Genomic DNA, 26,304 nt, shown 5'->3' with positions numbered 1-26,304 from the left:
CTTATCACTTTCATTGACAAGACAAGGCTAAATGACTTTGTTGGAGAGCAAATTCCACTGGGGCTGAACTAAGTTACTTCTACATTTCCCTTCTAGTTTCAATATTCTGTAAAATACAAAAAGGAATGTTTAGCTCAAAGCAGTAATTCCTATCTATTGGTTTGAGCCCCCTTTGGGAATTTGCAACACTGGTTCGAAGAGGTTCCAGCTGAAAAAATTTTAATGGCACCTTAAGCACTAAAGTAATTGCAGAACATTACGGTAGTCTATTAAATTACTCTTAGGTTCAGAATGTATTTTTGTTATTGCTGAAAGGTGTTCACAGAACAAAAAAGAACTTTGGGAACCATTGATTTAAAGCACTCCCTGATTTAATTGCACAAACAAATGATATGAGTACCTGATATTTAAATAGCTCTTTAATGTTTGCAAAGTGCTTTTCTGTAATTATTTGAGATTCCCTTCAAGAACTCTGAGAAGGAGATATGAGATGCCATATTGTCACTTTTTTCCAGATGGGTCAACAGAGGCTCAGAGAGGTTGGGCATGGTCATACAAAACTGAGATGGTAGAGGCGGGATGTTTAAACTTAGGTCTTCCTAACTCCTAGTCCGGCATTCTATCTACAATACAACATTGCCTCTCTTTCTCTCTCAGAAAAAAAGATCATTTCTGCCTGCATGCATTCATTCGTTTAATAAATGCTTATTGAGCAACCATATTCTAGTCATTATAGAGGACACAAAAAAGTATAAAATCTGGCTCCTTTCTTTTAGGAGCTTGCCAGTATACACCAATGCAGCAGGAAGAAGATGATTATAAGAAGTTTAAGTCATTCCATTTTATTACAATGGATTTACATACCACAGTGCACCTATGATGAACTAAAATGGAACAGAAAATCACTAGCTAGGTTCCACAGCATCTGAAAATAACACAGCAGCATTGATGTGCAGTCACACATTTTTCCTTTGCAGCATTTTAATTTAGCTCGCATGACTGTCTCACACATGGTAGCATGCTAATAGGAGGCAGAGATTTACATCTTGATCTCTGAAGCAATGAGACAGCTAGTAAATCCCAAGGTGGAAAATCACCCCCAAGGTATTTTCACTATGTAATTACAGCAAGGAGGGACTGGATTCGTTCTCTGGTTCTTCAAGGAATGAGAAAATGGAACACAAAAATAAGGGGATATGAGGAGCTCCCTATGAAGAGAGGGAATATGTTTCTTGTTCCTGAAAAGTTTTCTATAAAGCTAAATATTCTGAATCCTGAATGTTATTTTCACACTAGTGTTTTTAAATTCAAGATGCATTCATTCTCGAGGGGAGAGGCAAGTAAGGTTAATAATAAAAATTGGGCAAGGGAAGAATGAGGAATGAGGGAAAGCTTTTTTTTTCTCCTATTCTGAATTACCTCAAGAAGGATTCTAACCTTCTCTCCTCTACTCCAGTTTTCTATCACTGCTGTTTGCAGTCTCTCCTTATTGAAAACTGAAATAAGAATATGAGCTCAGGAGGGCAGAAACTGTGTTGCATGTATGTATTTTTCTTTCCTACTACCACTTTTTATACATATCAAGTATTTAATTAATGTTTTTAGAATGAACAAATACATGAATAAGTCAGCCTCAGGCCAACAGATCTGCATTCAGGATTAAAAGAATCATTGTAATTTCAAGAATGCAAAATTATATAGTAATAAGTATATTCCATGATATTAGCTCTCTAGGATAGAAATTCCACATGACTCTAGTTCATAATTCTATTCTATTGCAATTTATGAGTTACAAAGCTCTTTCTTCTCAGCAGCTTTATGAAGTGACTCTACTAATCTGAAATAGCATCACTATATTCATGACAAAGGCTTTCTGTTCTACAGATGCTCACGGTCTTAAAAGAAAGCTTTTCTATTTCCCCACACAGATGCTACTTCACTTCATTTAAAGATACTCAATGGATCTGACAGTGTATAGTACTCCTTCCATCAACAAAGATAATGACCTTTGTGACTGACTACATAAGTAACTGTGACAGGGAAATGGCAGAGAGGGTGGCAGAGAATACTAATTATCACTGCTTTTAGACTGCATATAAATATTAATTATTGGCACTTTGAGAAATCTTTTTCCAATACCCAGTGAATTGGCATGCTGTTGGAAGTGTACCACATCAATACTAAAAATTCTTGTGATGAGACCCAAAGACAAGAAGAAGTTAGAATAAAAGAAAGCACATCTTACCCACTCTCCTTGGAAAGGCAAACAAAGCAATTGATTTCACTGTGCATTCAAAGACAATAAGATACATCATTTCATGAGACATTGGTCATTTTATCTTGAATTGGTTATGATCAACATATTAAAAATATTCTACTTCTAGCTTATGGCAAAACCTATAGAAAAGAATGAGGGAAACTCTTTGAAGAACTTTACAAGATTTTAATTCTGGTTGTTAACATTGTTACCTTGGACATAAAGCTTATGCGACTTGACCAGGATCATACTGCTAATAAGTTCCAAATTTGAATCCAAATCTTCTTGACTCCAAACCTAGTAGTCTATTCCTTTTAAATGGTGCCCTTTGGACAATTAGCAATAATCTATGTAAATAGGTTGCATCTCACTCATTATCTGTTTTCTCTTCCATAAAATTGAGGTCACAAAAATAATCACAGAGGTCATCCAGTCCAGTTTACATAATGCTACTCAACTTGGTTTATATTAGAAGTATAATCTAATAAGATTAGAATGAAAATCTCTGCATCCAAAATCTTTCCAAGTCCTAAATGATAACACGTTTATTTCAAGCAATATTTTACACAACACATTTATAACACAGCAAAATAATGAAGAACGTCTCTTAAAGTTCACTGAAATAGAATTTAACATGTAGTTTATTTTAAGATTTAGTTTTAGGTACCAACATAGCTGGCTGAAAGATGCATTTTTGTTCTAAAAATAATTTTGGCCATTTGTATTCTCTTAAGACTGTGATGTATGAGACAGAGCAAGATAAGGAGTCCAAAGTCCTTAATTCTAATCTCAATTCATCCTCTGCCTAGCCCTGTGACCCTGAAAGTCATTTAACTTATCTGAACCTCAGTTTCCTTTCTGTAAAAAAAAAAAGAAAAAGAAAAAGATAAATGAGGTGAAAAGGACTGGATTTGATGATCTCTAAAGTCTCTTACAATTCTAGCAGTCTAGGATTATAGAGAAAATCTATGTAGTTCATATTAATTTTATTTTCTTCTGGCCTGTTTTAGGTGATAATGTTTAAGTAGAAAACCTAAAAAATGTCAGGGATGTATTGAGGCTTAGCTGCTTTAATGTCCTCTAAATTGGTAGAGCTAAATCTCCCTGTATTTACTTTCTTGAAAAACTGTCATTTGATAATCATCCAGGAAGGGTGGAAAACTAATAATGCCTTGCATTAACATTCAAAATAAACAAAGGCACCTGGAGATTTTTCCAATTTCCAACAATGGAGTCTTTTTTTAAAGATACAAAAGAAAAGAGGAAAAGCAATCTAAGCTAAATAATACTCTCTAATGCTTGATCACTCTTAATTGAATAATAAGGGATCAAATTCAACCCAAAGCTTACTGACTTAATGATCTGAAAAACCAAATAGCATCTCAACTAACATCTTTCGCAAGATTTAATAACAGGGAATGATTACTGCAGAAAAATGATAGTTCTTTAAAAATACCTTCTATTTTGTGAGCATAAACAATGCCATCTTATCCCCCATTGTACCTAGCTAAACTAGGGGTTTGGTCATAATGGGTATTTAAACAAATGAACCAAAACAAATCAACAAAAATTCCAACCACAAAAATATATAAGGGTCAGTTAAAGGAAATGGGGATATTTAGCTCAGAGAAGATAAAGGGAGGGCATGATAACTGTTGAGTATTTGAAAGGCTGTTATGTGGAAGAGGCAACTCACTTCTCTTTGGCTTTAAAATCCAGGAGCAGGAGCAAAGGAGAAAACTGAGGTTCAACATAAGGAAAATTGTTCTGATCACTGGTTGTGCCCCGTGCCTGGAATGCACTCCCTTCCCCTCGCTACCTTTTATGCCCTCTAACTTACTTTAAAGCTCAGCTCAAGTGCCATTTTCTAAAGGAAGCCTTGTCTGATTTTCCCTGGTTATTAGGGTCTTCATACTACTCCCCCTCCTTATTAGCTGTCATTACTTTATATTTTTACATTTTATTTACAAAATTTCTTCCCATTACAACATAACCTTGAAAGCAAGCTGATTTTGATTTTGTCTTCCCAGTCCCAGTATCTATCAGAGTGCTTGGTGCATAGTAGGTGTTTAATGAATACTTCTTGAAGGGAAGTTTAGATAGAGCTGTCCGAAATAGGCTACATTTAGAAGTAATGAGTTCTTTCTCATTGGCGTTCTTTAAGCAAAGATTGGATGACTATTTGTTGGGTATAATAAATTGCAAGATAATGATTGGATTAGATGGCCCCTGAGGTCTCTAACTCTGAGACTGAATTTTTATTGCATTGGATATAATAATTCTATTTACAAAGTTCATGTTAATAACTAAGAAAAATCATCAGTTGTTATTGGCATACAGTGCTTTTAAAAACCACTGTAATTTCTGCAGTGAGGATTTAGCACAAAGTATGCCCCTTGTTTTTGAATAAAATGAAAATTTATCCAAATTAAAAGGTTATGGTAATTATCTATATAATTTTGGCTAATTCCCCATTTTACCTTAATTTCTTAAATAATCCTTTATATGCTCTTGAATACATTTCTTGGATTCCATTGCTGACTAGAAAGTTTTGTCTGAAAAAATTTCCCTAGTTACTATATTTGGTTTTCACATAAAATTCATATTCCATGGAGCTCAGCCCATGCAGGTAAAGGCTTCCATTATCTAAATGTGGCATGTAATAATTATCTTGGATTTCTAGGAAAGAGTTCCACTACAGTCTAGATATGGCTGAGAATGATAATTTCTTCTAGGTATTCAAATATGCAACTTTTAAAGAATATAGATTGCAGGTACTAACCTATATTGGTAGAGGGAATAAAATTGGTAGAAGGAGATCTGGACAAACTAAATTAACCCAAATGGTAAAGTTGTAGCTAGGCTTGCATAACGGCTTTGCATACCTACTTTGTCATTTTCCCAGTTTTGCTACAGGATGAGTGAATATCATTAACTTTACAATTTTACATTAGCCTTCTTTTATGATTTTCCAGTCTTTGAATTAAAAATACCCTTATAGTTTATTTTCTTCTTAGTTTCAAGTTTAAAAAAATGCAAAAGAACATAATGAAGTAGTTGATGTTGAGAAAGATGTGATTTACACATCAATTTGCTTTTATCTCAAATAATCTCAAAATAAATCTCTCTAATATTCTCTTTGGTACTCTAGTTTGGGGGTAGTATATTTCATATTTTGTGTGTCATATCCCTCTCCCCCCGCACCTTGCTAAATTTCAAAGTGTTGTAGAGCAGGGACTATGTCTTTTTTACCTTGGTATCTAAATGTGTAATAAATGGTCAGTGACTGAAGAAATAAAGACATTGAAATGGCTATCATCATTTTATTACTCAATAGAAATTGTATGGTTGCTATACTGTGTTTTAGTTCTTTAACTTTAACATTCTTTTATGGAATGCATTCAAAATGATACTACTACTCCCTTAGGGAAGGGGAAAAGGGAACAAGCTTTAATTAAAAGCTCACTGTGTGCCAAGCACTCTGCTAAGCACCCTAGAAATATTATTTTATTTGATTCTAACCACTCTTAGTAGTAGGTGCCATTTTTACCCTCATTTTATAGCTGAGGAAACTAAGGCAGAGGTTATGCTTGCTTTTGTTTTTATATCAAACAATCAATAAATATTTTAGTACCTACTATGTGTCAAGCAATGTGCTAGGTGTTGGGTATATGAAGACAAAACCTTGAAGTGCTTGTATTCTATCAGAGGAAAAAAATATATAAGTGAAAACAAAATATATACAAGCAAAGCAAATAAAGATAATTTATCTTTACCTTATCAAGGAGGAACCAGTGACTGGAGTGATCAGGAAAAGCTTCACATGGGAGATGGCACTTGGGCTGAACTTCGAAGGATGTTGATACTTCTAGGATGGAAAGGTAGGAGATAATAGATTAAAGAAATGGAGATAGGAAAGGGAACACTATGTACAAAGTACCTCAAAGTTATGTAGTAGGGTAATGTCAAAAAGTTGGGAAAGGTAGCCTAGTGTCAGGTTGTTCAAGTGCATTAGGTGCCAAACTGAGGAGGTCGTGTTTTATCCCAAGGGTATCAGAGAGTCAATGGAGCTTTTATGAAGAAGGAAGTGATATGGTCAGACCTTTTCTTTAGGGACATCACTTTGGCAGCTGTGTAGAGGGTGGGGACCTGGAGTGCAGGAGAGACTTGAGGCAAGAAGAAGTAGGAGTCAATTGAAATAGTCCTGGTGAGAGGTCATGAGGATCTGAGCTAGGGTGGTAACTGTGTGAGATTAGCGAAAGGAACACATGTGAGAACTGCTAGGGAGGCTAAACAGAATCAATTGTAATTGACTAGATATGAAGGATGAGTAAAAGGAGACAACCTGGAGCTGAGGAAGACTCCAAGATGTTGAACCTATGAAACTAAAGAAATAGCTGTTTTAAAAGTAATAGGGAAGTTAGAAATGCCAGTCAATAAGAGTTTTTAAGTGCCTGCTTTATGTACCAGATTGGGGCAGCTAGGGGGTACAGTGGACACAGTGCTAGGGCAGAGGTCAAATCCAGCCTCAGAGACTTAGTAGCAGTGTGACCCTGGGCAAGTCACTTAACCCTGTGTGCCTCAGTTCCTCATCTATAAAATGAGGTGGAGAAAGAAATGGCAAATCACTCCAGTATTTTTGCCAAGAAAATCCAAAATGGGGTCACAGAGTCAGACATGACTGAAATACAACTGTACAACAACAAAATGTGCCAAGCACTGTGGGTAGGGAAAGACAGAGAAAGGCAAAATAATTATTTCTGTTTTGGACATGTATTTCAGATGCCTATTTAATTGGAAATGACCAATGGCCAGGTGATAATACTGAACTGGAGCTCAGGAAAGAAATTAGAAAAGGATATGTAGAACTCACAGTTTTCCATACCGAAATAATAACTAAAGTCACAGAAGCTAGTATGGTCACTAACATCAAGGAGAGTTGTTAGGATAAAATGAAATTACATTTGTGAAGTGATTTGCAGATCTTTAAGTTTTATATAAATGCTATCTATTTTTATTATTTATTCATTGAAGCAAGTCAGGAAGGTCATTATTTGATATATTGTGAGTCATTATATCAATGACTATATGTACTATAACAAAAAGCAACACAGTAATACAGAAATAAAAAGTTCAGCCTTTTTACTAATTCAAATTAGAAATAAGTTTAGAAGGATTCCAATGAGATGACAGAACAGACAATTTTGAGGTGAAATTCATATTCTTCAGTATTCCCTAAGGATGAATTCACCAGCTCTGGTGTGTTATAAACCCTACTTGATAATCTTAGCTATTGCTTATTTGTAAATGGGAATATTATAAACTGCCAGTTTGCCAAAAGACGGTTCTTATATACCTCAGTGCATCCCTCAGGGCAACACTGTATATTTCTACAGTATCATGGCTAAAGTTCATAATTACTCCCAACTTCACCAAAGCAGAGAAGTGTGCAATACATTCTAGAAAAGTTTCTACCCAAAATAATTAAAATATTAATGATAGTAAGACCTGGAACATCACTGCAGTATTGCATAGGACAATGAAAAGGCGTATGGTAGATGGTAGTAGGGTGCCATCATATTGGAATATAATAAATTGTATTGGAATATAACCCACAAGAAACTATAAAGAGGAGCAGGAGTCAAAGATGTCATCAGAGAGTTGATTAACAGAAAGAAATTAACATAAAGGAAAGTACTGGCCATATGGTGAGAGGGAAGAATGACAGGGGATAGCCAGAGTGTTCCATGGTACCCTCAGGAGGTCAGGAGAAAAGACAAAGTCTTCTACTGTGTTGAGTGGATCCCTCTTGTCTTAACTTTCAGTGGTTCATGGATAAGATTCCTACACAATTCGTAGGCATAAGACAGGTGGAAATCTGCATGACTAGAGGGATTTCATATATGTATGAGACCAAAGATCCATCTGAATATTTGGATACTACATAACCAAAAGAAATTTGGTTTGGTTCTAATGAAAATCAAGCTACAAGTACAAAAGTAGTTCTGTTTCTTCTTCTCTGTTTTCTTAGCAATATGTTTTAGAGAAAGGAAATGTTTTTGTAGAAGGAAAGTACTTGTATACTATAAGCCTAGTGGCATAGAATTTATTTGTTTGTGCATGTATATGCCAGATAAAACATTCATGTATAAGGTCATCTGTAAAAGCTACTTACCAGACTGCTAATTAAATTTGCTTTTAATCATTAAATGAAGAGCTCTAACATTCGTCTTCCTAGTAAGGTTCAAGTTTTAACATGAATGAAACTAAATGAAAGTTCTTTTACTACAATCTACTCCATAACCTAATTGTAGTCACTCAACAACTCCCAGAGACAGGACCTGGAAGTTGGCAGGTAGCAGACTCCCAGACAATTTCACTTTAGTTAACAAAAATGCCCCCAGGGAGTCTGACTGAAAAGGAAAACAGACCCTTAGTGGCATGTTCATTAGTGCAGACAACCTTCAATACCAGCAACGATAAAAATTTTATTAAAGCATTTTGGTTGCTATGTAACTGATGTCTTTGCTTTTTTTTCCCCTCCACTGAAATCTGAGACTGTGAAAGTTGACGAACCAGAAAGAATTTTCATTTTTAATCTCTCAAAATTCTCACCTTAAGCTAAGTTGATTGTAAAAGGCATAAAAACTTTAATTAACAGGTTTCTTTTCACTTACTTTTAAGTCACCAATACTCTACAGCTAGAATATATCAGAACGGTATTGAAAACTATTCTTTAAATCATACAAAGGGTTTGAAACAGATCAGCAGCTGAACTATTATTGGGAATGGCATTCCATCTTTCAGTTGGACTCCGAAAAAGAATCAACATTAGTTACTCAGTGAATTAATTCTTCAGGGTTAGTTCTATGAGTGAGTATGGAAGTAGCTGCCCAAGCAGCTGCCTCCTGGAGTTATCTGATAGTACCAAGATAAAGTATAAAAGAAAATCATCAGCTGAGCATATTTGTTTTGTCTTCCTGGATCTAATTCTGTGACCCCAAGCCAATGCTGAAGAAATTTCCAGTGGGCTGTGTTTACCTATTTGCTCTGTATTTCCTTGGTGCCGCTACTTCCTCAGTAAGTTAGCAGATCTGTGTGAGAAAGTAAATTTGCAATTCTAAAAACATCCTCTCCTGGGAGTTTTTATTAGGTCACAAGAGGAAAGGAAGTATTTAGAGCAAGATGCAATTAGGGAGAAAGAAGCCTGCTTTTTCCTCCCGTTCTGGTCCTCATTGCAGAAACGTCAGAAGTAAATTTCTAGATTTAAAAAAAAAATAAAACAGAAGAATAAAATTCCTCCTTTTATGAGAATGAACAAAAAGCATTTCTCTTCAGATTCTAGAAAACTACGCTGATGAATGTAAGTGATTCCAGCACTAACTGGTCTTTCCAGTCTGATATGTGAGCATAGCTTTCCTTGAGCCTCTTGACTGAAGTGGTAAACAGATAACTGGGGATTCTAAAAATCCCTCCAGGATCATGACAAGATTGCCAGCAAAGTTCCACTGAAGTCTTTTTTTTTTTTTATGCTCTCCTTTGTATTTACTTCAAAAAATCAGAATGTGGTAAACATTTTCAAATACAAATGGAATCTGTATAATGCGTAAAACAAAGGGATTATTTTTAAAATAACCTTTTCGGTGTACCTAGTTTTCTAAATTCCTCAAACTAAACAGATAGTGTCTACGACTAAGTATAGTCTTCCACACTTGTCAGAGACCCAGAGAGGTTAGTTGAATGACTTGTCCATTTTAACCCAGATAAGAAATTTCATAAGCAGGATTTGTTTGCATATATGTATATGTGTATATGTGTTTATATACATGTACATACATGCACACACATATACACACATATGTAGAGAGAAAGAGAGAGCGAGGAGTAAGGTAGATCCTATTATCCTTTAGGGGAGAAATAGTATGCACAAATGGTTACAATACAATGTGACACATAATAAGTGTTATAAGACAGGTAGAGACAACAAGCTTTGGAATGTAGAGGAAGTGCAGATCAATTTCTTCCACAAAGTCATCCCTCCTCTCTTGTGTCCCTATAGCTGCTGGAAGCCCTGGGGTCCCAAAGGTTATGCCAGCATAGTGAAAATTCTGCTAAGTCCTCTGAACCTGGGAAGGCTTTCTTTATGGTACCCATGAAAGACTGAAAGACTGATTCTGTCAACTAAGAACCCACATAGCCATACATACATGGCTTAAAACTAGTACGCTGCCCACTTGGTCACTAATTCTTTGGCCACAGCAACCTATGAAAAGGTCACTGTGAAGACAGAAAAAAATAGCCAGATTGAAAAGTAAAGGTGATGTTGCTAGTCATAACTGCAAGGGAGGAAAAATTACACCTCCACTCATTCTCAAAGAAATAATTTGGTAAGAGAGACAGTGTGGCACAGTGAGTTCAGTGCTGGATTTAAATTTAGGAATATTTGGTTTCAAGTTCTCCTTCTGAAATTTACTAGCTGTGTGAGCACAGGCAAGTCACTCAATTTCTCTGTTAGGCAAGTTTCTAGGACTATATTTAGTTATAGTCAAAACAAAGTACAGGTTTGATCCATTTAATTTGGATAATTTAGAAAACTGGTAGTTGTTGGATTTGAGCTTGATAAGATCAATTAAAAAAGAAAACTATTGACAAAGTATTCTACCCTAAACATTAAATATTTAAGATCCTTTATGCCGCTTTGTGATCAGTTGCAGAAACTTTCAATTGTATCACATGTTGAGTTTTGCAAGTAGTCTATCACCTGTTATCTTCATGTGCATTTCTTCCTAAAAACATTTTTCATAATTCTGCTGCTATCATGTACAAAGCACAAGACTTCATGTTGGTTACATATATATCTATATCTACGTATAGATATAGATATATATGATAGGAGGATTGTTTAGTGCATCTTTCTCTCTCTCTGTCTCTCTCTCTCTCTGTCTCTCTTTGTCTTTCTCCCACCATGCACTTATTTATTTAGGTTTGTTATTTTTTTCTGACAATTTACAGTTTCTGTATCATCTCTGTTCCAATTCTATTATAATACTCCTTGTTTTCCCTTGATAGATACACTAATGAACACTATCCATGTTCAGGCAGGCAAAAAATAAGATGTTATGAGGAATGATATTTTTAAATGAGCTAGATACATTCAAATTTAAAATTCATAATCTTCAATCTTTGCAAAATAAAAGACTATTAGAATCGGGAGCAGATAAGGAGTAGATAAAGAAGTGCTAGATCCATGGTTAGGAAATATAACATAAAGTTAAACAAGATGAAAATAAGAGAGAGAAGACTGGCAACAGGTGAAATTAAAGTTCTGGATTTTTGAGTGATAATAGGAAGGCAATTTCTTTAGGCCAAGGGTTCTTAATCTTTTGGAGGTCATGGACCCCATTTGGAAGTCTAGGTCAAAGTACAGATCCCCTTCCCAAAATAATGCTTTTAAAAGCATAAAAATACATAGGAAATAAATTTTATTGAAACAAAGATTCATTTTTTTTCATTCAAGTTCATAGATTCCTAGAAATTTACTAGCTGATCCTCTACAGGATCTGCAGACTTCAGTTTAAGAACTTTCTCATTTTTTTATTTATATGTTTTGAATTTAAGGGGCTTAAATGACTAGGCAGTCAAAAGTTGATTTAATTTCAAAGACAAGTATTCCAGTCAATACTATTACATATATATTCCGGTTTTTTAAAAAAAACATTTAATTCTTATTTTTTTCTCAATTACGTGTAAGCAAAACTTTTGAGCTTCTTTTAAAATTTTGACTTCCAAATTCTCTCCCTCCTTCCCACTCTCCTTCCTCTACTTGGGAAGGCAATTTGATATAGATTATACATATGCAGTCAAGCAAAACATTTTCATATTAGCTCTTTGCAAAAGAAAATGCAGACCAAAATAAAGAATAATAATTAAGAAAGTTGAAAAAGTGCCTTCAGACTCCATCAGCTCTTTCTCTGGGGGTGGATAGTTTTTTTCATCATATGTCCTTCAGAGTTGTCTTGGATCATTGCATTACTGAGAATAGCTAAGTCATTCACAGTTGATCATCATATGTATTCAGTTTTTATGAAACAACTCTGAAGGTTATGACTAATCTCTTCACAATTCACAAAGGGAACCAAGGATTTTTAACACAGGGCATTCTTCTGTAATTTTCCAGTTGTTTGTGAAAACCAGATACCAGATTTTGTTCAATTAATTCAAACCCTTAAGTTTTTCCAAAAAAGTATTCAAATATCTGAGTGAAGCTTACCAGGTTTTTAGAATTTGCCCTTTACCTCATGTACCTTAATTTCTTAGTAAAATTTTCTTAACTTAAACTCAAGCTTAAGTAATTATTTATTAATCACTAATTTGCACATTTCTAGCAAAAACTTGTTTCTAAGAGTTAACGCTGATCATACAGGCCAATTGATCTATTTTTTCAATGAATGTTCTGCATAAAAGGAAATGCTTCTTCTGAAAAATATGGATATTATTGAGATAAACAAACTGGGAACTGCTGATTTGAACTGCAAATCATACACTGGGCTTAGCCTCTGGTTGTTTCTGATAAGTTAATAAAAAACATAGCTGCTTCTAACTGGCCTTCTAAAATATGATTTAGATAACTGATTATCCTATTTAATTAAGTGGTCTTTTCATTCCCATCTGCGTACTCAAAAGAAAATGTTTCTTGTGCAGGAACTGCCTGTCCATGTTTGAGCAGATGATTTTGTTTTAGGGATGCCCTGACTAAAACTCAGTTTTCATCATGTTCCTCTCTCTGTGATGCCTTAGACATCTTTAATTGATATGTCTTCCAAAATGATACCATATCCTAGGAAAACCTACACTCTTGTTGCAGTCTTAGTAAACATATATACCCCCAGGTTTCTGAGATATGAGTTTACTGAGATTTTGGAAGACCTCTCCAGAATCACAGAGACTTTGGAAAAATTTACTAGGGTGATATGATAGAGGATCCTTAGGTTAGGCCAGGAATGGGAAACCTGAGGCCTTGAGACCACAAGTGGTCCTCCAGGTCCTCAAGTGTGGCCTTTTGACAGAATCCAAACTTCAGTCAAAAGGCCACACTGTTCCCCATCCCTGGGCTAGGCTGTTCACAGGTATTAAGGAAAGTTCACGGTAATTTCCTCAAAAATGATAGAGAGGTAAATGGGAAATGGGGGCAAATGAGTACTTAGATTGGAGAACTAGGAGAGAGAAGACAGTCCTCTGGTATGAGATGGCTGAAGCTAAAACCTGATGGAACAGGAAGCTATGAAAATTGACCAATGAAGTCCATTCAACAGCAACTTTTTCTTATGCTTTTCTTGAGTTTAAATCTCAATCCCTTTAGAAGCCACTTTCAGATTGATTTGGAGTCTTGTGTAGGGAGAAAGTGGTATACAATCCCTAACACAGCCTTCTCTACACTTTATTTGAATGTGTTTCTCTTTTGCTTAAGATTATTAATGAATTACATGGCCATTAACAATTTCATCTCAATGTATCAACTTGTGGTTCAAAATAAAGATAGGAAAACTCTTCTATCACAGGTGAGATGTCTCTGGATTTACTCCATGGAAGGGGCCAAGCAAATTTGGTAATTTCTGAGGATATTCTAGAATATTTCTGAGAATATTACAGTCATTTCTGAGAATATCCTAGAGAATATTCCAGAATATTCCACAGTCCACAAGACTATCTTGGAACCTATAGAGAGAGAAGCAATAAACCCATGAGTCAGTAATGGAAAGGAGTGGGGGTTGGTGATATCCCCCTGACTGTACCTGAAAGGCACTGCCTCATTTTACCACATTCTATACAGCTATACTTGTTCAAGATCATAGATACAGGTTTGAGAGAGAGTGACAAAGTTGGGCAGAGGTAGGAAAAGGAACACTTGTCATGTGTTTGTAATGTAATAGTCCATTATCCTAGTGGATCTGTAACCTCACTGATGTGTGTGTCTGTGTATATACATGCATGTGTGTGTCTGTGTGTGCATGTGTGTGGGGATACTACCTCCAGTGAAGCAGATCGCTTCACACTGAATGAGTGGCCAGTCATTCCATGCAACTCTTGTCCATGTTTCCCTCTAAATCCAAAATAGAGGGTTCACTAAATGGCATGAGGGTTTTCTTCTGGTTCTCTGGACATTGAGTGAAAATGAAAGGAGCATGTGAGCTGTCATTTACCTTTCATGCTTATTATATGATTGAGTCTCCCTTTGTGTTTCCAATTCTATATTTCTCTGAGGACATGTCTAGATTGATATAATTCATTTTTTCCAGTTACGTGACCACTCAATCACCAGACAAGGATCTCATAGTTAAAATACCAATAGCTAATCAATCAATCAACTGCTTTCAATGTTCCAGGTACCGCCCTACTTGTTAGTAATATATACATATATATACATATATATATATACACATATATGTATATATACATATAGAAACAAAAAACAGTCCCTGCCCTTAAGAAGAATTGTATGTAATGAAAGGACAGTTAAGTCAATGTTTATAGATCATATAAAATGATGTCATTCTTAGGACCTATTACCCCTAAATTCCACTATTATGCTACTATCAGTGTAGAATTAGAAGGAGGGAACACAAGATCAAGGACCATTTTGTATATTCCTTTTTTTTCATGGACTATAGAAGTCAAATAATTCATCCGTGGGTGGCCAGTTACTGGTGATAAACCTTCCCATACTCCACTAGGATAGTTGTCAGAAAGCACAGTCCACTGCTGGGCCCATACTGTTACTGTTATGATTTTCATAACATGTAAACCTTCATTCTTTTATTTTTATTCATATTTTCAAAATGTCCCCTTTGGTTCTTTCTCCCTGGGAAGTGGTCGGCCATGAGGATCTAAACAGCCTTGTTAACAGTAGCAGCTACTAAATTAATGTTCCAACAAGAAAGGGCTCCTGTGGTGACTGCCTTCTACTCTGGAAGAGAAGCTTAATGGAGTGCCCTTAGATACATGGCCTTAAATACTCTAGTACTATATATGATCTGTTTTAACATGAGATTCAAACTTTTGAGCTTTGTCAACATCTTTAAGGTTTTTTTAATTTCATTTATTCTACATAGCTTTGATTTCCTGTTTCACAGGAAAAAGGCAAAAGAGGAAACTTTGAAAGACTTTTTGTCCATAGGGATAGTTTACATAATGCAAACAGATGAGTAAACAGAAATAAAATTTAGCTATGGCTCTTTAAGAACTTTATCCCTGGGCTCTGCTTGCATCTGGCAAAGGAGCAAACTGTAAGTAAAAAAAAGTTTGGTATAATAGAAGGCGCCCTGGTTTAAGAAATCTGGTGACTAAGTTGTAGCCATGGATCTGTCACTATTTCACTGTGTGACCTTCAGCAAGCCACTACTTGCTTCTTTTTCATATATAGGTTGCCTCATTCATTTTTCAATGGATCGATCAATAATCATTAAGCACCTGGCACTGAGCAAGATACAATAGAAACAGAAACCAAAATGAAATAATCTCTGCTCTCAAGGAGTTTGTATTCTAGCGGGACACTTGCTTCTTCTAATTATACCTATTTTCCAGGCAAGAAAACTAAGACTTCGAGTTTAAGTGACTTGTGCAAGGTCATATACACGGCTAGTAAGTTAAGGAGTACGGACTCAAACCTAGGCCTTCTGAGTCCAGATCTGGGGTTTGAGTATGAATGAATGAGAATGTGTTCATTAGTGACAACAATAAGTGACATTTAAATAAGTGTTTAAGGTTTGTAAATACTTGGCATTTGATATATCTCATGTGACCTTCATAACAATCCAATAAGTCAGGTACCATAGGCATTATTATCCTTGAGTTACGGATGATGAAACTGAGCTCAGAGGGGCCAAGTGAAGACTTGCCTGTGATCATACGGCTAATATGTGCTAATTGGTCAAATTTAAACCAATGTCCCCCCTGACTCCAAAAGACCATATCTTTTTCTACTGTACCATATCTCCAAAGCATTAAAGGCACTTGTCTGCCTTTAGCTGATGGGAATGCAATTTATGTGGAGGTAAGGTTATCTGTATATTCAGCAAAAAAGAAAAAAGGTACTAAATCAAGCCTAAACATTGTTCACATGGATGTCTTCTACACTGTGCCAGCTTATTGAGTTCAGATACTTTGGTTGGAGTACTAGTCAAAAAACCCTACATTTATGAGACATTTTAAAAATTTGTAAGCCAAATGGAAAGCTTTCCTAATGAATTTGTAACTACCAATGACAAGCTGTTTTCCAATCCTAGCTTTTCTTACCAGAAAATACGTTTTGCATAGCTATTAACCTTAAACTACAAGATGAGATCAAGTGGATTCTGCAGATTCAGGGAATATTACTTTTGGGGATTATTGGTTGGTTAGAATGCCATTTTCTTGAGATTGTCAGCTGGTGTTCTAGTTACTCTTCCAGTTCAAGTGGCTATTTATGCCAGAATTCTGGTTCATTTACATTGCTACCCGTGAGACTTCTTAAAATAAGGATGCTGAGGAAAAGCATGATCAGGTAAATTTTTTGTTCTTATTTTCAAAACTAGGAAAATGGAGCAAGTTCAAACCCGCTAAAAGCCCACTTTCTGCAGGAAGTTTTTCCTAATATCTCTTAATTCTAGCACTTTCCCTTAATGCTTATTTCCATTTTATCATATATACATATATATGTACATCTAACTTGTTTGTACATAGTTGCTTGTATATTGTCTCCTCTTTTAGAATGCTGGGATTATTTTTTATCTTGTTTTGTATTCCCAGTGCACAGTACATTGCCTGCTGTATACATAGCAGGTGCTTAATAAATGTTTTTTGACTGACTGACTATAGCTTCTGTACATAAGAAAGAGAAACAACCATGTAAGACACTTGGTAATTTCAAAAAAGGTTAGGTTTTCTCCTTCAGTAAATAATCTTTCAAATTCTCTCCTGGAATACTAGGTATACATCTTCACCCTCACAGAAAACAGAAGAAGATATTCCCATATGTGTCATTACCAGAATGGATCTTTTTTATAACTATAACACATAATCATCAGCTAATATATTATATAAAACAAAATATTTAATCTATGAGGAATTATATGAGCTATGAAAATAAGCATCTGTATAATGCATAAATCGATCAGTGAGAGTCATAAGACATGAAGGGTTCTCACATTCCTAAACCCAGTTTTCTACCACTTATAAAAAGAATCCTATTTAGAATTTCTAATAACCAATTATGCAATTTGTGTTATTTTTTGTTTAATTACGAACTGGAAAGATTACCCACCTCTGTTTCAGTTGGCAGTCACAGGGGACCTTGGATCAGATTAATGAAATCTAAAAGAAAACATGAAAAAAACCCCTGTTAATTCAATTAGTTGAAAGAAAAGTATTCAGCATCTATATGCAATATTTAACACAGATAAATAATAAGGAACAGCCAGGAAATTTCTGAAATAGGATTACTATACTGTATCATCATCAACTTTTTTTTCCTTTTGTTAAAGGGCCTCTGATAAGGGGACTACCATCCTTCCAATCCTTTCATGCTACCAACCTTAAAAGCATGCTCACTTTTTCACTTTCCATCACTTCCCCCATCTAGCCAAAGGTCAACGTATTCTACCTGTACCACATCTCTCATATCCATCCCCTTCTCACCATTAGCCAACACAACCACCCTAGGTAAGTCAAGCCTTCATCACCTTTCATTTGAACTATTGCAACAGCTTCTGGTTGGCATTGTCTTGTCCTTCCTCTCTCTAACCCATTCCCATGAAAACTATCCACGTTATCTTCCTATATCACAGGTCTAATCATATCACAACCCTATTCAAGAATTTTTGGTGGCCCACTATTGGCTCTAGGACAAAATGCAAACTTAATTTGAAATTTAAAACACTTTCAACTCAGTTGCAGACTACAGCTGTGCTAGTTCACATAACTCCTCTTCATTCACTTTATGTTCTAGGCAAAACTGCTGACTTCTTGTTCTCTGAACTCAGGATTACATTTCCCATCACTGTATCTTTGCATGATTGTTCCCCATGTCTAGAATGCACTCCCTTCTTTCAAGGCTTAATTTAGCCAAATATCTCCTATTTTAAGCCTTTCTTGATCCACCAAAAAGTTCTTAGTACTCAACTCCCCTCAAATTTTCTTGCACTCACAGCAATGTCAATGTTTCCTTCCCCCAGTGAAACATAAACTCATTTAGGGTAAGGATTTTATCATTCTGTGTCTGTAGCCTTTGTAGATAGCTAGATAGCACTGTGGGTAGAGCACTGAGCTTAGAGTGAGGAAGATCTGAGTTCAAATCCAGTCTCATTTGCTTACTAGCTGTGTCACCCTTACTAGTACAGTGCCTGGCACAGAATAGGCACTATATAAATGTTTTTGCCCTTCCATCCAAAGGCATTTAAAAGATGCTCACTGAATACTGAGTAAAAGAGGGATTGCCTCATTACTTCTAGTAGGAGATGATTTAATTTTACAAAATGAAAATGTTACAAAGAATGACAAAGTGCTAAAGGAGTCTGAAAGTCAACCAGCCCAATTATTAATTTACAGATGAGAAAACTGAGTCCCCTGACAGGTTAACTTGCTCGCCCAAGGTATCAGAGCAAATTAATGACAAAAGGAGCCCTAAAACCTAGGGTTCTTGAATCCTAAGCAATTTTTTTTTTTTACCGTAGAATATACACATTCAGCAAATGTATAGAGCTGTAGAACTTTCATGTTTATATTCTTTCCAGACTTCATTTGGAAATGTAGAATTTATACCTAAAATTAGATTTGTTTTGATTTCCCCTTTTCCATATGTATGTGTGTACGTATATGTGTATATCCATATCTGTATAAAATGTTTTTTAAATGAAGTCAGTCCTAATGTTTGTGTTCTAACATGCTCCCAAAAGATAAATGTTCTTAGTAATTCTGTATTTAGTGGCTTAGCATTTCTCTTGAAAGAAGTTTTGACTTTACAAAATTAGCACTGGTAGGTGTTTGAATCTTTACTCTGTTTTCTCTTTGCAAGAACTCTCTTTGTGTTGTTTTTTTAACTCTTCTACTGACCCTGATATGGTCAGTGTATAATTTGGATTGGCAAATCTGTTTCAGTAAAACTAAAGTCAAATATCATCTTCCATCATGAAAATCTAAGCAGCCTATTAATCTCCATTAACATCTTGCAGCTTAAGACAGATCACTGAATTTTACTGAGGAGCACTGTCAAGTGAAATGAGGTTCTCATTTATCTCTCCCTACACATGCAACACACACACACACACAAACACACACACATCATGGGAGTTAGGCACCCCCTTTAGCTGATTAGCAGATAAAGGCAAGTATCACTGAGACCTTTAATTTTGTATAAGAAAAAAATTTTAATTGCAAGAAGTTCCTAATCTAAAGAGATTGCATTGGTCAGACTGATATTTGAAACTTGCAATCTATTAGCCAGCAAGAAAAAATAAATCATAAAAATGATGCTTAAGTTCCAAAGTTAGCTCACAAATGTTTCTTCTACTGAGATATGATTAAAATAACGTACATTTTTGATGGAAAATAGAAGAAAGCAATCCATCCTGCGAGTCTATTGCTATCAGTGGTTCTATATGTTCAAATTCATTTTGAACTTAATGATTTTTCTTTTCCATAATGCAGGTGTATCACAATTATAACTCTACATTTATCAGCTAAGACTCACGCCCCTTTGGACTACACAGATGGAATAAAGAGTGGAAGAAAAAAGAAAAGAAATAGCAGAGCAATGGGGTATAAGAGACAAAAAACATGTTTTCCTGAATCAATTTAGCATGAATTGTAAGAAAGAGAATTGTAAAAACAAAAAAAAGGATGAAAGATGGAGATTAAAGAAGGATGTATATGTGTAAGAAAGAAAATGGATGGAATTAAATGAGTGATGAAGGGCAAAAGAAAAAGAAGGAGAGGGGAGGAAAAGAGGGAGAGAGAAAGAGAGAGAGAGTGAAAAAAAGAGAAAGAGATGATGTAGAGATAGATATATCTCTATATAGATATATCTAGAGAGGTCTACCTGTAGATGTATATATCTTCATATGTGTATGTATATACACACATATAGATTTTCAATAGTCTTAATATTTTTCTTGTTAAGAATCATTCTGTAAAAGGAGTTGGGGGAGAAATGAACACAAAAGGAAGAGATTTCGGGTCACACAGCTTCTTGTATTAGCCAACAAATGATGGGTCATTCCAGAATAACTTGTTTGTTGTCCAGATCCAGCAATGTAAGTAAATTTATGGAGAGTGAATAGAGACATGAGAGATAGGCAATATACAGCCAGGTGACTATACATTTAAGACTTCTACTACCTTTGTCTCTCCTTTTCTGGTGAGCAAATTAACCGGGAGAGTACAGAAATCCTCTTCCCTAAACCCCTTCATCCTAGGTACAGTGGAGTATCATCCAGTATAATTTGAACAATAATACATAACTATCCCCTGGGATCCATTGGTGCCCAAACTGGAGAGGAGGAAGTCAGAATGTTCCCAATCTCTAGATGAATTTTTATGAGGCAAAAAAAAATTGGCAGGTATAGCATAAAGAGGAGGAGCTCTACAAATTATATTTCCTTGTCTGCTTGATCTGTATTATAAGCAGAAATGACTTGTAGAAGTTTTAGACTATTTCTTTCTGAGATGGCAATATGGCTACTCATGACAAAGAATAATTTTCTCTGGCTGAATGGTATGGGGCATGAAGAATTACCCTTAACCATTTGGCAAGAGGAACCATAAGAAGTCAACAATGGATGTTATTTGCTAGTAGTTTCAGGAATAGTAAGGGGGTAAAGGCATCTGCAATGAATTGCATAGAACATGAAAAGCTACAACTGAAAGCAAGGCTGTTGGATGCCACCTACACATACCACTGGTTTAAAGATGGAGCCTTTAACTGAGCATCTGTGACATTCAATCCATGTTGGGACCCCCACACAATTATGACTATATGGTAATGGGACATAATTTAATAGACCATTGAGTATGAAGCCCAAAACTCCAAGTACAAGTTTTAACTATGCCACCTGCTACCTGTGTGACCTTAGGCAATTCAAATATTTTATTTTAAACTTCCCATGTCATCCCCTTCCCTTGAAGACCATAGTTTCACTAAAAAAAATGATCCCCTATATTTCATCTCATATTTCTCTGTTATTCTCTGCTGACTCCTCCTTCAATACAGCCTATGATTATGAGGTGGCTGACTCCTCCCCTTTTCAAAGTCAATCTCCCTTCATGTACCCCTTTAGTCTTATCTTCTCCAATGTTCTCCAAAAGATTGCCCCCACTATTACCTCTCTTATCTCTAATCTTCAGTACCTCCCTGTATACTAGTTTCTTCCCAGTTGCCTACATACACTACCAAGTCATCTCCACCTTTAAAAAAATAAGAACCTTCACTAGATCCTCCTCTACCTGCTAGTTATACATCTCCTTCTTTTCTCAGCTAAATACCTTGATAAACCTACCTACATGAATTGCCTTCACTTCTTCCTCCTTCTGGCTCTCTTTCTCTGCCCATGCTCTTCTATAACCCACATAATCCATTCTTCACAAAGTTGCTAATAATCTTTTAACTGCAAAGTCTAATGGCCTTTTCTCAGTCCTTGACTTCTCTGTAGTATGTATAATGTTAATATATGGTTAATGATGGGTGAGCAGAAGAACTTCCTCTCCCATTAATAGGTCTCAGTAGCTTTTGATAATTTCTATTGAGGCACTGGTTCTGAGGGTACCTCCAGGATGGTATAAATACTTGGAGGTAAGGTTTTACTTTGGGGCTTACTCATTGGAAGTGTTTGGTCAGAAGATACTCTGGGTAACTGCTAAGGAGCCCCTCAGCTTTGAAAACCCGGATGTTAGTGCTTTTCTCTCTGGCAATTATGTATGTATGTAATGGTCAGACAGTTGGATCTGTCTGTTCATCTGTGATGTATGTATTGCTTATGGTCAGACAGTTGGAAGCCCTGTCTGTTGGTATTTCTGTTTGTAATTTCTGTTTGTATTTTCCCCAAGTTCAGGGTGCTGACTTTTCCCCTGAACTAAGTGACTGATATTTGTGTTTGATTAAAGTAGATTGTTGACCCTTCAAAAGTTGCTTTCCTTTTAGAAAAGCAGATCTAAGAACCTTTACAGCAGGCCCTCCTGTGTATGCCGGGGTCCTTGCTGTTATAGTATTTGACACTGCTGACTACAAGATATTCCTGGGTATTCTCTTCTCTTTTGGCTTTCCTACCACATAGCTTTCTCTCAGGTGTCTTTCTACCCATCTGACCATTGGTCTTCTTTGATGAATCGTTATGCATGTTACAATCAGTAACATGGGTTTTACCCCAAGGCTCTGTTCTATGCTCTCTTCTCTTTTCTATTTATTATCCTTACTTGGTGGTCTCATTAACTGTTGTAAGTTCAGTGATCACTTTGATGTAGTTCCTTTCCATATTTATTTCCAGTCCTAGTCTGTCTCCTGACTTCCAGTCCTGCATCACCAATTGCCTTTGGGAGGATAGTTGAAATTGGACATCACCTTAAAATGAACATGTTTGAAACAGACCTCATTGTCTTTACTCTAAAACCTATCCCTCTTATGAATTTCTATCTTTCTGCCCAGGGCACCACTATCCTTCTAGACACCCAGGCTCAAAATCTCAGTATCACCCTTAACTCCCTCATTATGTACTGCTTGCTCCTCATAGTCAACCGGCTGTCAAAATCTTGTGTTTTCTTTCTCTTTAACATCTTTTGTATATTTCCTCTCTTCTCCATTCACACAACTATAGCTCTAGTTCAGACACTTGTCACCTCTCAAACAAGACTATGAAAATATCCTCCTCATTGAGCTCCTGGACTTAAATTTATCCTCACTCCAATCCATCCTCCAAATAGTTCCTTCTGTCACTTGCTAACACACAGATCTGATCATGTCATTTTATTCAACAAATCCAGTAACTTCTTACTGCCTCAAGGATAAAGTATAAACTTCTCTGCTTGGCATTTTAATGCTCTTTAAAACTTGTCCAGTCTTATATTTTCAGTCTTTCTATATATTTCTCCCTTCCACATACTCTATGGTTCAGCTATACTGGCCTATTTTCTGATCCTCACGTATAACACTGCATCTCTTGTCTTGGTTATTGTCCAGTCTAGAATACTCTCTATCCTCATTTCCGTCTCTTGGAATCCTTGGCTTTCTTCAAGACTCAGCAGAGTCTTATATGCATGACCTTTCCTTCCTCCCCAGATCCTTTTACTTTTTCCCTCAGGCTACACCATCTCTACTATACATGTATCTCATGTGTATCTATTTGTGTTCATGCTGTTTACCCCATTATAATGTAAGACTTTTGATATTATTTTATTTATGAACAATTAATTTTATAATTTATAAATATACGTATGTTGAGGATACAAGCCCATTTTTTTCCCTTTGCTTTTAAGGGTATGTGATAAAGTTTGGAGATCAGTGGTCTAGATGACCACTAAGCTCCCTTTAAACTTTGAAACTATGATTAAGACTCTTTATTGGTCCCTAGAGAAGGGCTTACGCACAGGAGGACCTCTTTCCTTTCAATGAGCTCAGTTTTGAGATTTATTTTCTTTTCTTCATTTTGGCAATAAAACTTTACTTCTTTGAATTTTATAAAATGTCCTCACAGGAGAAGTTTATTCTAACACACTGGGAAGTGTGTCACAGTTACAAGCCAGAGAATTAAGAAATACCTTCTCTGCCCTCAAACATATCCAGGTCTTCTGTGCTAATGCAAGGATATGCAGGCAATGCACCTAGTGTCTGAATCTAAGAAAGCATCTGTTCTAGCCACAGGATAAACAAAACATGTTTGCTATAACAGGAATTATTGACAACATCATTTATTATACCTCACTTGAGAATAACATGACCAATGGTAATCTATCTCTTCTATACCTAATTACAATTCAAGAGACACAAAGTCAATTCACAATTTGAGGGTACTGCATATATCCATTCATTTTGATTGTCTACCACAGTGGGACTTGAACACACTTCTTGCTAAGACTACTTTGGCACAATACTGGTAAATCTTCTCTGAAATAGAAATCTTTCCCCTATAACTCTATATGTATACTCATGCCCAGGCCTATAATTAAAGCAGGGAGCTTTAAAGCATGTGAAAATCTAGATGCTATTGTGACATTATGAACTTCCTTACAGAAGTACATTATGCTTGGAAGAACAGTAGAGAGTCTGGGTAGCAAAGCAGATTGAAGGCTGGGCTTGGTGTTAGAAAGACTAGAGTTCCAAACCTGCCCCTCACAGTCACACAACTGTTTGACTGTGGACAAGTCAATCTCTCAATGTCCCAGGAAGCTCTAAGACTAAACTATGGTATTTTTTTTAAGATAGAGGAGATTTTTATTGAGAAGTTCCCTGCACTAATGAATTGAGCTCCATAAAATTAAAATTAAAAAAGCTATTGACCTATGTGATCCTGAGCAAGTCACTTCTGTCTACACCTCTGCCTTTTCTGGAAGATGACTCTTCTGCATTGATAGTTTTAGCATAATCAAATGTCTCTGACTGAATAATGTGATTAAAGAAGATCTTCCCTCCCCCCCCCCAATTAATAGGGCTGGGAAGATCTGTAGGAAGGTCTACATCTTTTGTTAATGAGGTACTGGTTCTCAAAGACTGTGATGTCCTCTGGCCCTGAAAAGTATATAAATAATCTGAGGTGAGGTTTTGCTTTGAGACTCTCATTGGAAGAAGGTTATTTGGCCAGATGAGACTCCGGGTAGCTGTTGAGTCCCCCGACCTTGAAAGTCTAGATGTTGGAGCTTCCCTTTCTGGTAACTATGGTCAGATAGTTGGACCTGTCTGTTGATTTGTGACATATATATTGATTATGGTCAGACAGTTGGAAGCCTGTCTGTTGGTCTCTATTTCTCTTCTTGTATTTTTCTTTATTGGTGAATGATATATGTGCTTAATTAAAGGAAATTGTTAACTCCTCAAAAGTTGCCTTTCCTTTTAGAAAAGCAGATCAAAGAACCTGTGATAGCAGGCCTCCCTGTGTATGTTGGGGTGCTTGTTTTTACACTTTCTTACCCTGGATGATGACTACACTACTCTCTTATGATTATTAAGATCCCCCCTCCATCCCAAACTTTCATTTAAGGAAAATGCCTGAGCCAGACATGCTCAGTCCTCATTTGCCTCTGCTCCCAATTCTTCCAGCCTTTCCATCTTAGTTACCCTCTCTGCTCCCTAGATTTTCAGCTGTCTTTTATGTGTTAACTCCCCTTCTGCTCCCCATTACAACGTAAAAATCCAAGTGGACAGAAGCTGCCTTTCTTTCTGCTTGTATTTGCATTCCTGGCACTTAGCAATGTCTGGCACACAACAAGCACTTAATAAATGCTTTATCTATCCACCTAGGTCTCAGTGCCCTAATCATTAAAATAAGAGACTTGAACTAGATGACCTCTAAGGTCCCTTCCAACTCTAAAGCTATGATCCCATGATCCATTAAAGTGCCATATAAATAAATGTTAGCTATTAATGTTATCTCAAGACTTCTGGCATAGCCAAAATAACTTTTAATTTCATTTTTCATTTTTTCATAAAATATATAAAATAAATATTTATTTATTTCATTTTCACATCACATAAACCACATGAAATTTTAAAAATGCACTAAAATCTAAATTAAATCTGGCATGAATGTGAGCTCCATGACAACAGGCCAGTAGAGAAGAATGAATAAGGAGTGGTTAGAGATATGCTTCCACAGTGCTTTATCAAATACAAGGAAACCAGGCAACATGTTTCCATATTATAATGTTAACAAGAAACATCCATTTTTATTGCTTCTTCTGTTTATCAAAGGCATTTATTGGCAAAAAAAATTCTGAGGGAAAAGAGATGGTATCTGTCTGCTTTTGCTAGCTTAGTAGCATGACTTTGCTTCTATTTTAGAAGGCGCTTCCAGATGCAGCACCAGGAACAGCTG

General features: G+C 36.0%; 1 protein-coding gene across 16 annotated transcripts in view; it reads right to left on the bottom strand.

Moving 5' to 3' along the window:
- The window catches only part of MAP2 (microtubule associated protein 2), a 359,367-nt gene that overhangs the window by 246,539 nt on the left and 86,524 nt on the right, over positions 1-26,304 (bottom strand). For all 16 annotated transcript variants that reach the window (XM_072617435.1, XM_072617440.1, XM_072617436.1 and 13 more), the window contains exons 2-3: positions 17,556-17,605; positions 6,034-6,125 (exon numbers count right to left, since the gene is read on the bottom strand). The gene's annotated coding sequence lies outside the window, so the exon portion shown is untranslated. The remainder of the gene's footprint in view (positions 1-6,033; positions 6,126-17,555; positions 17,606-26,304) is intronic.

The sequence above is a fragment of the Notamacropus eugenii genome, chromosome 6 (assembly GCF_028372415.1).
Source record: "Notamacropus eugenii isolate mMacEug1 chromosome 6, mMacEug1.pri_v2, whole genome shotgun sequence".
In the NCBI taxonomy this organism is placed as follows: domain Eukaryota; kingdom Metazoa; phylum Chordata; class Mammalia; order Diprotodontia; family Macropodidae; genus Notamacropus; species Notamacropus eugenii.
Note: the sequence above shows the minus strand (reverse complement) of the source record. Positions and strands in the feature narration are given on the sequence as shown.